The sequence below is a fragment of the Bison bison genome, unplaced genomic scaffold (genome assembly GCF_000754665.1).
Source record: "Bison bison bison isolate TAMUID 2011002044 unplaced genomic scaffold, Bison_UMD1.0 scf7180017864163, whole genome shotgun sequence".
Lineage (NCBI taxonomy): Eukaryota > Metazoa > Chordata > Mammalia > Artiodactyla > Bovidae > Bison > Bison bison.
In genome coordinates, this window is record NW_011494735.1 from 5,160,676 (window position 1) to 5,176,686 (window position 16,011).

Consider the following 16,011-nt stretch of genomic DNA (forward strand, 5'->3'; position numbering starts at 1 on the left):
TCTTTTTTTGGGGTGTTAGTTCTAAAAGGTCTTGTAGGTCTTCATAGAACCGTTCAAGTTCAGCTTCTTCAGTGTTACTGGTTGGGGCATAGACTTGGATTACTGTGATATTGAATGGTTTGCTTTGGAAACGAACAGAGATCATTCTGTCGTTTTTGAGATTGCATCCAAGTACTGCATTTCGGACTCTTTCTCTACTCTGCGGGTAGTAGTAGATATAATGGTCATCTGAGTTAAATTCACCCATTCCAGGCCATTTTAGTTCGCTGATTCCTAGAATGTCTACATTCACTCTTGCCATCTCTTGTTTGACCACTTCCAATTTGCCTTTAATAATGGACCTAACATTTCTGGTTCCTATGCAATATTGCTCTTTACAGCATCGGACCTTGCTGCTATCACCAGTCACATCCACAACTGGGTATTGTTTTTGCCCTGGCTCCATCCCTTCATTCTTTCTGGAGTTATTTCTCCACTGATCTACAGTAGCATATTAGGCACCTACTGACCTGAGGAGTTCCTCTTTCAGTATCCTATCATTTTGCCTTTTCATACTGTTCATGGGGTTCTCAAGGCAAGAATACTGAAGTGGTTTGCCATTCCCTTCTCCAGTGGACCACATTCTGTCAGACCTCTCCACCATGACCCACCCGTCTTGGGTGGCCCCACATGGCATGGCTTAGTTTCATTGCGTTAGACAAGGCTGTGGTCTGTGTGATTAGATTGACTAGTTTTCTGTGATTATGGTTTCAGTGTGTCTGCCCTCTGATGCCTCTCGCAACAACTACCGTCTTACTTGGGTTTCTCTTACCTTGGACGTGGGGTATCTCTTCAGGGCTGCTCCAGCAAAGCACAGTCACTGCTCCTTACTTTGGACGAGGGGTATCTCCTCACTGCTGCCCCTCCTGACCTTGGACGTGGGGTAGCTCCTCTTGGCTGCCGCCCCTGACCTCGAGCATTGGGTAGCTCCTCCCAGCTGCTGCCCCTGACATCCAGTTCAGAGACTACTAAACTCCCTCACAGCTCCAGTGTCTCCTACTGGCCCCAGGCATGCTGGCCTGTGGGTATGTGTGTGTCATATTTACTCCTTCCTTCCTGAGTCTGTCCATATATCTTTTCTTTTCCATAGGAGGACTTCTGCCAATGGCTCCCTCTATAGGTATTAATGCAGAGGTGATATCCCCCTCCTCAGTCTAAATGGAGCCTGGGGCTCCTGTCCTTCTGGGAAATAAGATTATTGTTCCCTCAACCTCCATACAACCCATGGCAGAAGTGAAGAGAGGAGCCATATCTCTGTGTCCTTAGTAGGATCCTTAACATTCATAGCTTCCCCACCACTCTGAACTCTGAGACCCCTAAGGATAATCCCATGGTGATCTTACCCTTGTTTAAGACAAATGCTATAGAAGCCCATCCTCCCAGATCCCTTCTCACCCTTGGGCTTTTCATCTCCAGAATGGCTCTGCACGTCGTTTTCTCTGATTCCATTGCCAATTTTTAGAACCCACCCAATGTGTCCTCTGAACTCACTGTCAGTCACCAGCAAAACTCTTTATGTCTTTAACATTTTCCTTAAGCTTTGCCTTCTTGTTGCCACTGACCCAACTCTTCCCTGGTGATCTGGCTTCCTTGCAGCTCTCTCTACAAGAGGCTGCTCTTTCCCCCTTTCCTCTCTGCCCCTCTGTATGGGGGTGGAGGGAGTTTGCCCTTTTGTGGTTCACCACAAGTATCCACACCATTCTCCTTCCCTTCTTCCTAAAATGCATTAGCTTCTTCCTGCTTTAAGGACATATGTCACCCACTGGTCCTCTGCTGGTCACCACACACTGAGCTTTCAGTCACTCCTCCTCATTCTAGAATGATTTTACCTACAGGTTCGCTGTCATTCTCTCCAGCACCACTTCTAACATAAGCTTTTAATATGTATATAGATAGTGCCTTAAACATGTTGATCTCTTAATTCCATAAGCTCTATTTCACCAAGATCTTGCCTTTTATCCTCCTCAGCCAGTTTTCCTCATGGACAGAGTCCCATAACTCGCATTGTAACAACATCCCGCATTCCCCATATTATCTTTGTTTCATAAATCCTACTTTATGACTTCCCTGTTTCTCCCCTCTGGTACCCATTCCAGCAATCATTCAATCCCAATGACATAGAAAATCCATTAATCCTTACATCTTTTCCTTGCCCTCACCTTTTCTTATGTCTTTACCTCTCTTAATATCCAGCTTAGGGTTCATGGTCTGTCATCTGCCTTTCTCTTCCTTCTTCATATTCCCCTGGCAAAAAACTCAGTTATGGCTAAAATCCAGCTCTCTGTTGCATACCCTAAGCTCTGCATCTGATGGCAGTTTCTCAAGTCATAGGAGTGATATTTATCTCTTTGTAGCACTTGTATTAGAAACTAAAGCTATGAGTGCCAGTCATCATAATCATCATTAATAACAACAACATCCTAGCTTACTCTCTTCCAGCCAGGACCAACATGTTTGTTCATCACAATAACTCTATGAGATAGGTGCTATTATATTCTGTATTTCTAAACTGAGGAAAGTAAGATCCGGAGAGGCTAAGTAACTTGCTTAAAGTCACATAATCAGTAAGTAGCGAAGTTAGGATGTAAACCACAGTCCTCTGGTTCTAAGGTCTGGGCCATCTAAGGTCTTTTAATTGCCATCCCAGTAGCCTCCTGACTAAGGACTCACGCAATGAAAAGCATAAATTGAACCAAACCAAAAATGTAAAGAAAAAGTAGATGTGTTTTAGTAGAGATGTTGTGCTAAGTGCAACCCTTATAGGGAGCCAGTGTTCCATGCATGTCCAGCAGGCTCTCTGAAAGTTGCTTCATAGAGCCATCTTTATGAGTAGCCAGCATGAAATGCTCTGTGATCTTGCTGTGCACATACTGTGATATCTTCACTTCTCCTCTATTTTTGCTCCTATTGTTGGGATGGAACTTTTCTCTCTACCCCTTTTTAAGGGAGCACCATGAGTGTAACCCACCTGGTCTCTCTCCACTGTCTCACTCACTCTGCCCCCTGGTGTTGAGTGTCCCACCTGGCTGCCATGCCCAGGAGGACAAACAGGGCATACATATTTTAGTCTCCTCCTTTTCTCTCTTCTTTCCCTCCTGGGAGTGACCACCTTAGGTTCTGTTCTGCTCCCTCCAGGGGCTTGTGTGTCTGTCCTGTCTAGCAACCCAGGGTGGGTAAGTCTTTAGTTCTGAGATTCAGCTTTAAGATTCTCACTTGCCCACAGATTTGAGCCATGTTTACTAATACCAGTCCAATCAGCAAAAGAATGATACTTCGCTCTTCTACTGCTCCCCCCTTTTTTAATCTTATTTTTCAACTGGCACAGAAACAGGAAGAAAAGAGGGATGTTATTTATTGGATGTTACATTGAACTCTAAAATGCACTCGACTTATAGCAAGAAATCCAGCATTTCCTTCTTACCAGTTCTTCAAACTTTGTGTTAGAAAAGCTTTGGGGACTTATAGATCCAAAAGGGTAGTTGCACAATGAAGTGGCTCTAGTAGTGGCAGTTCCACAGTGAATGGCCATTTCCTCTGCTGCTACTTATTGAAGAGTGGCCCTGCGCTGCCTGATGGGCAAGACAGCAAAGATCCTTGCACAGCCCACTGAAGCACTCCAAGGCGGGTGATTTCAGTCTTCCTATGATGAACTGCCCAATGTACCCCAACTTCAGCTTCAACCTTGCTGCTCTTTTTTTTATTTAAGTTATTTAGTTATTTTTGGCTGTGTTGGGTCTTCATTGCTATGCACAGGCTTTCTCTAGTTGTGGCAAATGGGAACTACTCTTCATTGTGGTGTGTGGGCTTCTCATTGTGGTAGCTTCTCTTGTGGAGTGCAGGCTCTAGAGACCAGGCTTAGTAGTTGTCATGGGCTTTAGTTGCCCTGAGGCATATGGAATCTTCCTCGACCAGGGATTGAGCTCATGTCCCTGCATCGGCAGGCAGATTCTTAACCAATGTACCACTAGGGAAATCCAAAGTTGCTGCTCTTAGTCCTCAGTACTTTCCGTCCCCGTTCACACCTGGCCACCTCTCGTGTGCCTCCTGCCTCAGGAACACTTCCTCAGAACTGGTTCCAGCATCTGGCCCCTCATGCACTCAATGACCCTCTGTGTCCCAAGATTCATCCATGGTCATGACAGCTTTTCTCTTTTCAGTTATCAAAATACAAAAGGTCTGCTATTCTCTTTATTTTTGTCTTGCTGCATAATGGCAATATTCGACCTATGTTATTGTTCTGTGACTGATCATCTGCAAAATGGAAATAAAAATAGTACCTACTTCATAGAATTGTCAGAGGACTACATGAGTTAATACACACAAGTGGTATATAGTAAGCATTTATTAACTAATTTGACAATGTCTATCATTATAATTTCTTGTTAGAAGAGCAGCAATGACCTCCCTACTTGATAGAATGTAATTGATGAGGAAAATAGCTACGTGTGCATGAAAGGTAGTTGTGCTGGGTTGAATAGCTTTCTCCCCAAATTCTCATCCTCCTGTAACCTGTGACCTTATTTGGAAATATGGTCATGGGAGATAAAATCTAGGTAAGAGGAGGTCATGCTGGACTAGGGTATTTCCTAATCCAATGACTGATGTCCTTTTAAGAAGAGGGAAATTTTGACACAAATACACACAGGAGGGAGTCAGCTCATGCAGATTGAGGCAGAGATAGGAATAAGGCAGCCTCAAGCCAAGAAACACCACAGGTTGCTGGTAAAAGTCAAAAAAGGATTCTTCTGTAGAGTTTTCTGAGAAAGTATGTCCCCGTTGATACTTGATTTTGGGCTTCTAGCCTCCAAACTTGTGAGAGCATACATTTTGGTTATTTAAGTCACTTGGTTTGTGGAAATTTGTTATGGCAGCCATAGGAAAATAATACATTGGTAAAGACAAAGGATCAAGAATGAAACATTTACCAAATAAACCCTTCCTTGTCTTGAAGAACCTCCTAGCTTAGTGGAGAAAGCATACACATAAACAAAATTATAATATGATATGTTTAGTCATCGAGATATGCACAATACATTGAGAGTATGAAGTGAAGTGTTAGTTGCTCAGTTGTGTCTGAATCTTTGTGACACCATAGACTGCAGCCTGCCAGGCTCCTCTGTCCATGGGATTCTCCAGGCAAGAATACTGGAGTGGGTTGCCATTCCCTTCTCCAGGGGATCTTCCCACCCCAGGGATTGAACCTGGGTATCCTGCATTGCAAGTGGATTCTTTACCATCTGAGCCACTAGGGAAGCCCCAATTGAGAGTATAGAAGAAGGAAACTGTATTCAACTTGAATGAGTCCATGAAAGCTTCCTGGAAAAGATGTTCAAGATGAGTGTCAAAAAGTAGGAGTTATCAGGTGACAGAGGATTCACCAGGAGGGGGGGACTGAACTTACTTCGATGATTCTGGAGCTTAAGATATGAGTCAGAGAGTGCTGAGACAAGGATGGACAGGTGGTCGGAAGCTCAGGGATGGTCTCTTGTGTCACATTAAAGAACTTGTTGTGAAGTGTGGGCCGCTCAGTCGTGTCCAACTCTTTGCAACCTGGTAGACTGTAGACTTCCAGCTCTTTTGTCTTTGGGATTCTCCAGGCAAGAATACTAGAGTGGGTGGCCATTCCCTTTGCAAGGGGATCTTCCCAACCCAGGGGTTGAACCTGGGTCTTCTGCATTGCAGGTAGATTCTTTACCATCTGAGTCACCAGAGAAGCCTCCTTGTCATGAAGAGTAGTTCTTATTTGAGGAAAGGCATGCCTCAGTCATATTCAACTTTGAGAAAAGAATCTACATTTGGAAAGAGTTGAAAGGATCATGAACAGAGACCAGGAAATGGTTAGGCAGCTATAGGGGTTTAGAAAAGATGACAAGACTGTTTCCAAAGCATGGTGTCTGTCTGTGTGCTCAGTCATGTTCCCATGGACTGTAGCCCACCAGGCTCCTCCGTTCATGGGATTATCCCTGCAGGAATACTGAAGTGGGTCACCATTTCCTTCTCCAGGGGATCTTCTCAATCCAGGGATTGAACCTGGGTCTCCTGAATTGCAGGCAGATTCTTTACCACTGATCTACTTGGGAAGCCTTTCCAAAGCATGGGCAGGAGGCTAATAATATTAGATTAGGAGATAAAATTAGAAGACCTAAGAGATTGATTAAGTGTTGGCTATTTCTAAGTAAAAGGGACACCACCATCCTAGAGAAGGAGACAGAGAGAGAGAGAGAGAGAGAGAACGAGTTGAGGCAGGTTAGGTTAGATAGACTATGTCAGGAGTCAGCCAACAAACAGCAGGAAGCTCAATTCAATGTCTATTCCTCACTCACAATTGTCCCCTTTGCAGTTCATCCTGTGCCTGGCAGCTATGGTTTGGATTTCACAGATGTAACAGTCAGGGTTTAGTGAAGAAAATGGAAGCTGCTTTAGGTATTTCATGTAACAAGGTTTTAATGATGGGAATTAGAATTTGATTCAATCATTGTTGGGAGATTTGGTCAGCCTACAGCAATGAGCTGTGTGGTTTTTAAGACTGGCCCTGAAGCAGCTGTGAAGCTTAAAAACCTGTAGGAGGCTTCTATGCACCATCTCAGTTTGTAGCACTGACGTGGGAAATTCTCTGGAAGCTTGTTCAGAAGCCACTTTGAGCCTCATATCCGTCCATGTGTCTCCCTCAAGAGGATATGGCCTCTCCTCTCTTCTACCTTCTAAATCTTACTCAAGTGCCTTAACTGGCACACTCTAGCCAAGGAATAGACAGAGAAGAGGCTTCTGGGAAATGTAGTTACTGGTTTCATTGCATCACAGGGTATAGAGACCCTAGAATGCATGTGGGTTCTGCAAGGTTGACAACAGGCGAACTGGATGGATCATTTAATCCTATTGGAAATTTGATTTGTGATTCAGAGACAGTTGAGTCTCTGCCTCTGGCTGAAACCACAGGACAAGTAAAGACTCTCAAGCTGTGAGATGCCCATTTTTTTGTCCTGTGAGAGAACAAACAAATATGCAGGAAAAGAAAGATGAAGCAAATAAGCAAAGAAAGGTGATAAGAAATCATGTAGCCTATAGTGAGAAAGAGACTTACAGAGAGAAGAGGTCTCTTGAACCATGGCTGAACTTTTTGCCTTGGAATGTCTAAGCAAAACATGGGTCCTTAGAATAAATTATGTTTGTTTGTTTGTTTGTTTCTTAAGCTAACTCAGGTTGGTTTCTAATCCTTCTTGAAAAAGGAGTCTTAAGTAAGTTAGCATCCATCTAGGGGTGTCTACTCAACAGTGGCATGAGTGGGTCAGAGGTCCTGGAGAGAGAGGTCTCTGCTGAAGGTAGAGATTAAGAGGCCATCAGTATATAAAAGTAGCAGAACTGTGAGAATGAAGAGTTAAGACAATGGCTGCTATATTCAAAGGTGAAAGATAATGTGGCTTTTGAAAGAGTTATTAATATACATGAATCTTTAAAATGCTAGTGCTACTATGTAAAAAAGATAAACAGTGTTGTATGAACTAATGAATAAAATTATAGTGTGAAATGAAGTTCCAAGGATGAATAATGTGGACAAGTATATAAATAAATGTCTTACTTGATAAATGCTATAGTAAAGTATATTTACCTCCAGGAGAGATTTTCACACTTTGATTTTTGGCATGCTACTTCTTGATAATTAATGAAAAGAATCTAATTTTAAACATCTTTTCCAATACACTGGGTAATAATTTTGAGCTTAGTGGGTTTTGTTGTTGTTGTTGTTGCTACTGTGTTGGGCTCTGAGAATGCTGAGCCTTTTTTGTGATAGATTATAAAAACTTAAAAATTACCAATTAAATATTAGCATGTGCACTTAAAAGATGATGAGATTATCATCAAAGCAATATTTTCATGGGTTTTTTTATTTTAGGAGGAAGATGCAATCCTAGCTTCAAAAAACAGAAATTTCACAGCTGTAATATTTCTTTTACACACTAATATTGAAATATGATCCTAAGTTAAGAGGATACAATTATCTAACTTTTAAATAATCACTTTTTGTCAGCTAATTTGTCAATTAAACCTATGTGATGGGCACCTACTATTTGTCTGTCCAGCAACTTTCCTTCTTCATTTAACCTGGTTTATCTGGTATATGTGGTTTATTGGGAGAGCATCATTTTTTACATGACTGCATAGCTAATTGTCTCTGGGCTAGAGATTATGAAACCATCAGGGGACTTCCCAAATGGTCCAGTGGCTAAGACTCCATGGTCCCCAAGCAGGATTCCTGGGGCACTTGACATAAGTTTGACCTTTTAGAGCTTCTTTTGGAATTTTCTGGATCACTGCAGGGGCCTCTTAATTGGTCTCTCAGTTCTACTTTTGCCTCTCTGGAGTTAATTTCCTTTCACCAGCCCATAAAGATCCTGTTAAAACGTATGTCAGATCACTTCACTCTCTTGCTCAAAACCCAGTGGAAACTACTCATTTGTTAACTAGAATAAAATCCACTTTTTTCCCCTATTACCTGGTCACTAGCTATTTCTCTAACCACACTACCTACTCCACAGGTCTGGCCACACCAGCTTTCTTGCTCTAACCCAGCCCGAGCTCAGGACGTTCCCATGTCGAGTGTTTTCATGTTGCTATTTTCTCTGCCTAGTCACAATCCTCCCAGTCACGACATTGACTCCCTAGAGTCAGGTCTCTGCTCAAATGTCCTTTCCTCACAGAAACCTTCTTTGACCTGTCTGTCTAAAGAAGCTCTGTCCCTTGTTCACTGCAGCATTAGTCACGATAGCTAAGACAAGGAAGCAACATGGATGAAGAAAATGTGGTATCTGTAGATAGATACGTAATATACCTGTTCTGTGCTTAGTCACTCAGTTGTGTCCGACTCGTTGTGACCCCGTGGAGTGTAGCCCACCAGGCTTCTCTGTCCATGGGGATTCTCCAGGCAAGAATACTGAAGTGGGTTGCCATGGCATACTCCAGGGGAACTTCCCAACCCAGGGATCAAACTCAGGTTTCCCGCATTGGAGGTGAATTCTTTACCATCTGAGCACCAGGGAAGCCCATCTAGATATATCTAATGAAATATTATTCAGCTTTTAAAAAAGGAAATTCTGTCATTTGTGATAACATAAATGAACCTGGAGGACATTATGCTAAGTGAAATAAACCAGATATCAACAAGTATTACATGATCTCACATGTGAAGTTAAAAAAAAGAGTCAAACCCATAGTAACAGTAGAATATTGGTTTAATGAAGCTTAAATACAAGAAAAAAGGGGAAGCTTTTTTGTTTTTAAAGGAAAATAGAATGGAGTTTGCCAGGGGCAAGGGGGAGGCAGTCATTGGAAGATATTGTTTAATGGGTATAGAGTTTCAGTTTTGTAAGATGAAAAGAATTCTGTAGAAGGATGGTGCTTATGGTTGCACAACCATATGAATGCAGTAATACTGCTAAACTGATCACTTGAATATAGTTAAGATATTAAGTTTTGTGTTATATATACTTTACCACAAAAAAAACACAAAAAAACAAAAACAGAAGCCCTTTCTCTACTTACTTTTTCAAACAGTAGTCCCTTTCTGACATTATTTAAATAACTATTTGTTTATGTATTGTCAAATTCTTCCACCAGTATGTAAGAGCCATGCGGACAGGGGTTTTACCTCTTTTTAAAATTATTGTTGCATCCTCAATGCCTAGAAGGATGTTTCTAGCACATTACCAAGTATTTAATGAATTAGTACAATGTTTCAAACAGGAACTGAAAAACAAAGTTAGTCTATTTCTGGGGGAAAAAATATGTGAAATATGTAACTTTGGAGGAATGCTTTGATAGCCAAATTTCCTTCCAGGTGGAGGATGCTGCTCTGTGGATGGTGAGATTGAAATTGTCTCACCAAGAGAAGCAGAGATGAGAGCCAGGGAGATGAGTCCTTGTCAACTGGGGTCTCTTGCTCCAGCTGTCCCTGAGGTTCTCCCTCTGTTACCCAGGTTCCTTCCAATAAACACTCTCTTTGATTAAAATGGTGTAGCTGGAATTTCCATCCCTTGCTACCTAGAGAATCCTGACAAATGCAACATATCAGTGCACTGTTATTATGACTGAAAAATAAAGGGTATAATAAAAATGGGAAAAATTATTGGGGAATAATTAATGGAGTGTTAACAGAACTGACTACAATAAACTCTGCTGGTGTTTGCCCTTACCTTCTCAGCAGCCTTCCTTCCTGTTCTTACTCACTGCATTAAACAGTAACAATTTACTGTTCTTGGTCTGAGGGTTTCTCTCTGTCCGCACTGGGGAAGGCTGAAAGTGTTAGGAGGTTAGTGCCCTGGGAGCAGCTCTCAGATAGTGAAGAAGTCAGAGGATAAATACCCAGCTTTCTTGGTGCTTGGGTAGGATGTCTGTTAGGTGTGATCTATGCCCTCACCCAGAGGTCTTCCGTGGGTTGAGTCCCAGTTGCATAGAGTGGCTCCTGTCTGTTGACCTGTTTCTCTGGACTTCCTCCCTTCCCCTGCGTCACCTCGTGGCTCCCTGCCTGTGCTTCCTGGCATCATCACCCAAATGTTCCTTGGCTCAGGCTCTACTTCTGGTGTAACCCAACATAATGCAGTTTATCTATATAAAATTTTCCTTTAAGTAAACAAATAAGTGAAACATGAGGAAATGCATAAATAAAAGTTTTGTAAGTCAGTTTGTAAATAAAAGGGACTTTCCTGGTGGCTCAGATGGTAAAGAACCTGGTTGCAATGCGAGAGACCCAGGTTCAATTTCTGGGTTGGGAAGATCCCCTGGAGGAATGAATGGCTACCCACTCCAGTATTATTGCCTGAGGAATTCCATGCCCAGAGGAGCCTGGTGGGCTACAGTCCATAGGGTTGCCAAGAGTTGGACATGACTTAGTGACTAACACTTTCACTTTTTAAAGTATAAATGAAAAAAACAAAAATGAAATAAAAATAACGAACATGCTTAAAAATAGTGAAGCTTGTGCTTACTACATGCACAAGCTTCATTCGTTTGATTCTCACAAATGCCCTGTGAAGTAGATGCAATTTTTAACAGCTAAATTCAGAGAGTTTGAGAACTTCTCCTAGGTTCACACAGCTGGTAGAAGATGGAGTCAGAATTCAAACTCAGTCTGGTTTCTATGTCTGTTCTGTTAGTTGTGATATGAAGTTGAAATAATTTTAAAATTTATTTTTTATTAATACCATGTCATCAAGCAAATATTATACACAATTAAATTGTTTGTATATATAGTATACATGAATAATATAGAGAACTAGTGATATTTAGATCACTGTATTCAAGGAAGAGGGTCACCATATAAATAGGTGCAGTTATGACACAAACACTTTCTTTAAATCCCACATTAGTCAATCATCGTTCCTGAGAGAGGTTTTTTAGTATGTAATAGTGAAAGACCATTAGCAGCTGATTCTGTGACTGGTGGTGAAACAGCTCTTAGGAAAACAGAGGCAGGTGTGCTAAGTTGCTTCGGTCGTGTCTGACTCTTTGCGACCCCATGGACTGCATGCAGCCCGCCAGGCTCCTCTGTCCAGGGGATTCTCCAGGCAAGAATACTGAAGTGGGTTGCCATGCCCCTCTCCAGGGGATCTTCCCAACCCAGGGATCAAACCCGTGTCTCTTACGTCTAACCCGCATAGGCAGGTAGGCTCTTTACCACTAGCACCATCTGGGAAGGCGGCAGGTACAACATAAAGCTAAAACCAGCATGTATAATGAGGGACTGTTTCCCACATGGATTTGGCACTAAAACAGATACAAAATTGAGGTCTCTTTGAGCTTGCAGTCCTGATCAAGTGGCTTCATCCTTGATGGCTTCCTCCTTCAGGCTGGTGGTAAAGAGTTAATGGCCATTACTGGGCACCCATGTAAAGCTGGCACTTTGAGAGAGAGAAAGGAAAGAGTAAGATATAGTGCATACCCACTAAGACCTTAAAATGTAATGATGAGACAGGCACGTGAAGATAACTTGGATTTTCTTCTTTTATGAGAAAAGCTTCCCGTGAGGTTATTCAGAACATTTAGCTTCATATAGATTTAGACCCTTTTGCCCGGTTTCTCCTCCTTGGCTTCAGCTGTTGCAGCTGTGACAGTGAGCGTGGTTCCCTCAGTAGAGGGAAGATGCAAAACCAACGGTTGCAGCCCTGGGAACTCTGCAGGTGGTTTTCTTATAGTTCTTCAAATAAGAGGAAGTCAAAAAGCCTCAAGACTCCACGACAGAGAACACTGCCTGGCAACCGTCTCACCAGAAGCCTTGGTCCTCTTGCAGAGGCTGAAGCGTCTGTGAAGTGCCTCAAAACGCTGTGCCCGTGAGAGGAAGTCTGACATCAGGCCAGGTCCCAAATTAAAGCCATTTCCTTCTTTCTCAGGGTGACCCACAGGAAGGAGAGGGGAAGCCAGGTCAACTTGACTTGACACCTCTGTCCTGGGAAGTCCTATCAGGTGACTGAAAAGAAACCCTAACCCGCCAAGTCACTGCTTATTGCCAAGAGATGGAAGGCAGCTTGGGGGAAACCCCCGACCACAGGCCAATAGAAGAGAGTGGAGGAACTAGTCTTGCTGAGAAAGCAGACTAGAAAAGTATTTCTTCAAATTACATCTGGAGTGACAAGAAATATTTCCGTCTTGACTCTTTTCACTTTCCTAATGGAAGCATAGTCTGAATGCTTTGTAATATGTCATTTAGATTTCCCCTCTTGAGATTGACTTTTTTTTTCTTCTTTGAAAGAAGATAATCTGAGAGGATGCAGGGCATTTTTTGGGGGGGAGGGGTGTGGGTTTAAGAAATTTCCCAATGAAATCGGAAGCGTAACTAGAATATGTCATGATCAATGATTCTAATTAACAGATGATGTTTCTAATTTTCAAAAAGGGCAAATCATATATCAACTTTGGGGATGCTGAATCTTAATTAAAGACTTTGATGTATACTTAGCTTCATCTGGAGTAATAAATCTGCTATGATTGGAAAGAAGCAAGATTACTTGAAATGAGAACTTTAGTTTTCTTACTTGGCAGTGTGGTACCTTTGCCTTTTAAAATAATAAGAATAGGCAAAACCTTTAAACATCAGTCACCTCAAATCCTTTGTAGAACTAGGAGCATTCTATTAAAACAAGCAAGCAGACAAACAAGAACAAAAAAAGAAAAAAATATCAGAATGTGAAAAACAAAATTAGAAAGCGTGTTGAGTAGCAAATAAACAGAATGGTTTCATAGGCTTCTCAAATTGAAAAAGTCTTAAGAAGAAACTCCTAAGAGGAAAGTATATTAATAAACACCTTTCAGTGTTACAGTAAATATGAAGAGAATGGGTTTTAAGTGACAGGCAGTGACAATGTTTGCTTCAAAGGCTTTAAAGAGCATTAAATTTTTTCCTTTAAAATATACATTTCTTTATATAGGTAAAAGCTGTAGTCAAGATACAGGGCTTCAAAAGCTATATTAGTTGATGTAATGTGAATGCCTACCAAATGTATAAATGGCTAAAACCTAAGAGAAGTTTATTTATTACTCATGTAAAATCCAGAATGTATCAGAGCAGCAAGTATTTTTCTTCTTGCAGGACTGGATGCCTTTCATTTTATGGCTCCACCATCTTCATTATTCGGACTGTGAGATCACTGTGTGCGTTTGCATCAGGCTGGTAAACACAGGAGAATTAACATACTCCATGGGCTAGAACTCAGTCATTTGTCCACATGGTGCTGAAAGGAAAGCTGGGAAATGTAGGTGAGATCTGCACCAGGAAGAAGAAACAGGTTTGATGAATGTCAGGTCGGTGTTAGCCCCAGAAGTCTTAAAAGGTGGAAGGTACATAAGCTGACTCAATATCTGAGCACTCACTGCAGAGATGAGCTTCTTTGCTATTGTTCATTCGAGTGCTAAAAGTTTCAAAGATTGTCTTAGAATGTCAAAAAGAAAGATAGTTCATAAATTCCACTAAAAGTTTTGTCATTCCATGAGGTCCTCTGAAAATCCATTCCTTAGAGGTCATTTTTCTTCTTTTGACAAATATCTTTCCCCTTTCTCATGGTGCTATGGCTTTCTTTCGGAGAATCTCAACATCTATATGGGTAGTCAGGCTGGTAATCTGGGTTTAATGCACTCCCATCATAAAATTCTAAGGGAAACCTGGAAGATCCTTCTACCATATTTCTTTTTTCCTTCTTTTCTTTCTTGTGTCAACTGACACAAGATCAGTCAACTTTGACTTGATCCCTTGGGGTTTGATTCTGGAGCAGGGATGCAAAGATGGAAACAAAAGCATTAGAGTTTCTAGATTCATTCCTTCCTGGTGCCCTACAAAAGTATTGAGTAGTTTCTGGGGCTGAGACCTTCTGGAATTGCCAGGTACAGCCTACCTGTTTCGAGCATAGTTCTTCAGCTTTGTCATCCATTCATCCAACTCTCCATCCAGCTCCTACATATACCTTCAATAAGTGTTATCTTTTAACTAATATTAGTCAGAGATGTTTTTTAATTGAACCCAGGCCTCCCACATTACAGGTGGATTCTTTACCATCTGAGCCACCAGGGAAGCCCTAGAATACTGGAGTGGGTAGCTTATTCCTTCTCCAGGGAACCTTTCTGACCCAGGAATTGAACCGGGGTCTCCTGCATTACAGGCAGATTCTTTACCAGCTGAGCTACCAGGGAAGATTTTTAATACATATGAACAAACAACCCTAAATGATATAATATTAATTGCATCAAGCTTTTAGGACCAAGTGAGAGATTAGAAGACATTCCACGATCAATTGCTAGCTTCACTGGAGCAGAATGGTTACCAGCTTAAGCAAAGAATTCAGCTGCAACTGGCTTTGTCATTTATTAACTCAGTGACTTTGGACAAGTTAGTGAACCCCTATAAACTTCACTTTTCTCCTCTATAGAATGAAAATAAGTGTATCTTCCTTAAATGCTTGTCACAATTAAAGAAAATGATGTGCATAAAGCATTACTGTGGGTAGCTCTTACTTACTATTAAGTAAGTAAGTAAGTAAGTGTTAGTCGCTCAGTCGTGCCCAGCTCTTTGTGACCCCATGGACTGCAGCCCACCAGGCTCCTCTGTCCATGAGATTTTCCAGGCAAAGATACTGGAGTGGGTTGCCATTTCCTTCTCCAGGGGATCTTCCCAACTCAGGGATCAAAACCGGGTCTTCTGCTAGGTACCATTAATTTTACTCACAGATATATTTGACGGTACAAAGTTTTATCTCTAAGCTCCATTTCCCTGAGGCTAATTATACAGATTCATTGAGATTTTCTTGGACTTTGAGGCTAGGAACCTTCAATTTACATACTACTTTGCTTACAATGACCTCAGCTAAATTGGGAAATTATAACATATCAGTGAGGCTCACCCTTAGTAACCGCAATAAAGTAACAGTAATGAATATATCACACACTGCTGAAGCCTGGCTTGGAGAATTTTGAGCACTACTTTACTAACTTGTGAGATGAGTGCAATTGTGCGGTAGTTTGAGCATTCTTTGGCATTGCCTTTCTTTGGGATTGGAATGAAAATTGATCGTTTCCAGTCCTGTGCCCACTGCTGAGTTTTCCAAATTTGCTAGCATATTGAGTGCAGCACTTTCACAGCATCATCTTCCAGGATTTGAAATAGCTCAACTGGAATTCCATCACTTCCACTAGCTTTGTTTGTAGTGATGCTTTCTAAGGCCCACTTGACTTCACATTCCAGGATGTCTGGCTCTAGGTCAGTGATCACACCATCATGATTATCTGGGTTGTGAAGATCTTTTTTGTATAGTTCTTCTGTGTATTCTTGCCACCTCTTCTTAATATCTACTGCTTCTGAGAGGTCCATACCATTTCTGTCCTTTATTGAGCCCATCTTTGCATGAAATGTTTCCTTGGGATCTCTAATTTTCTTGAAGAGATCTCTAGTCTTTCCCATTCTGTTGTTTTCCTCTATTTCTTTGCATTGATCATTGA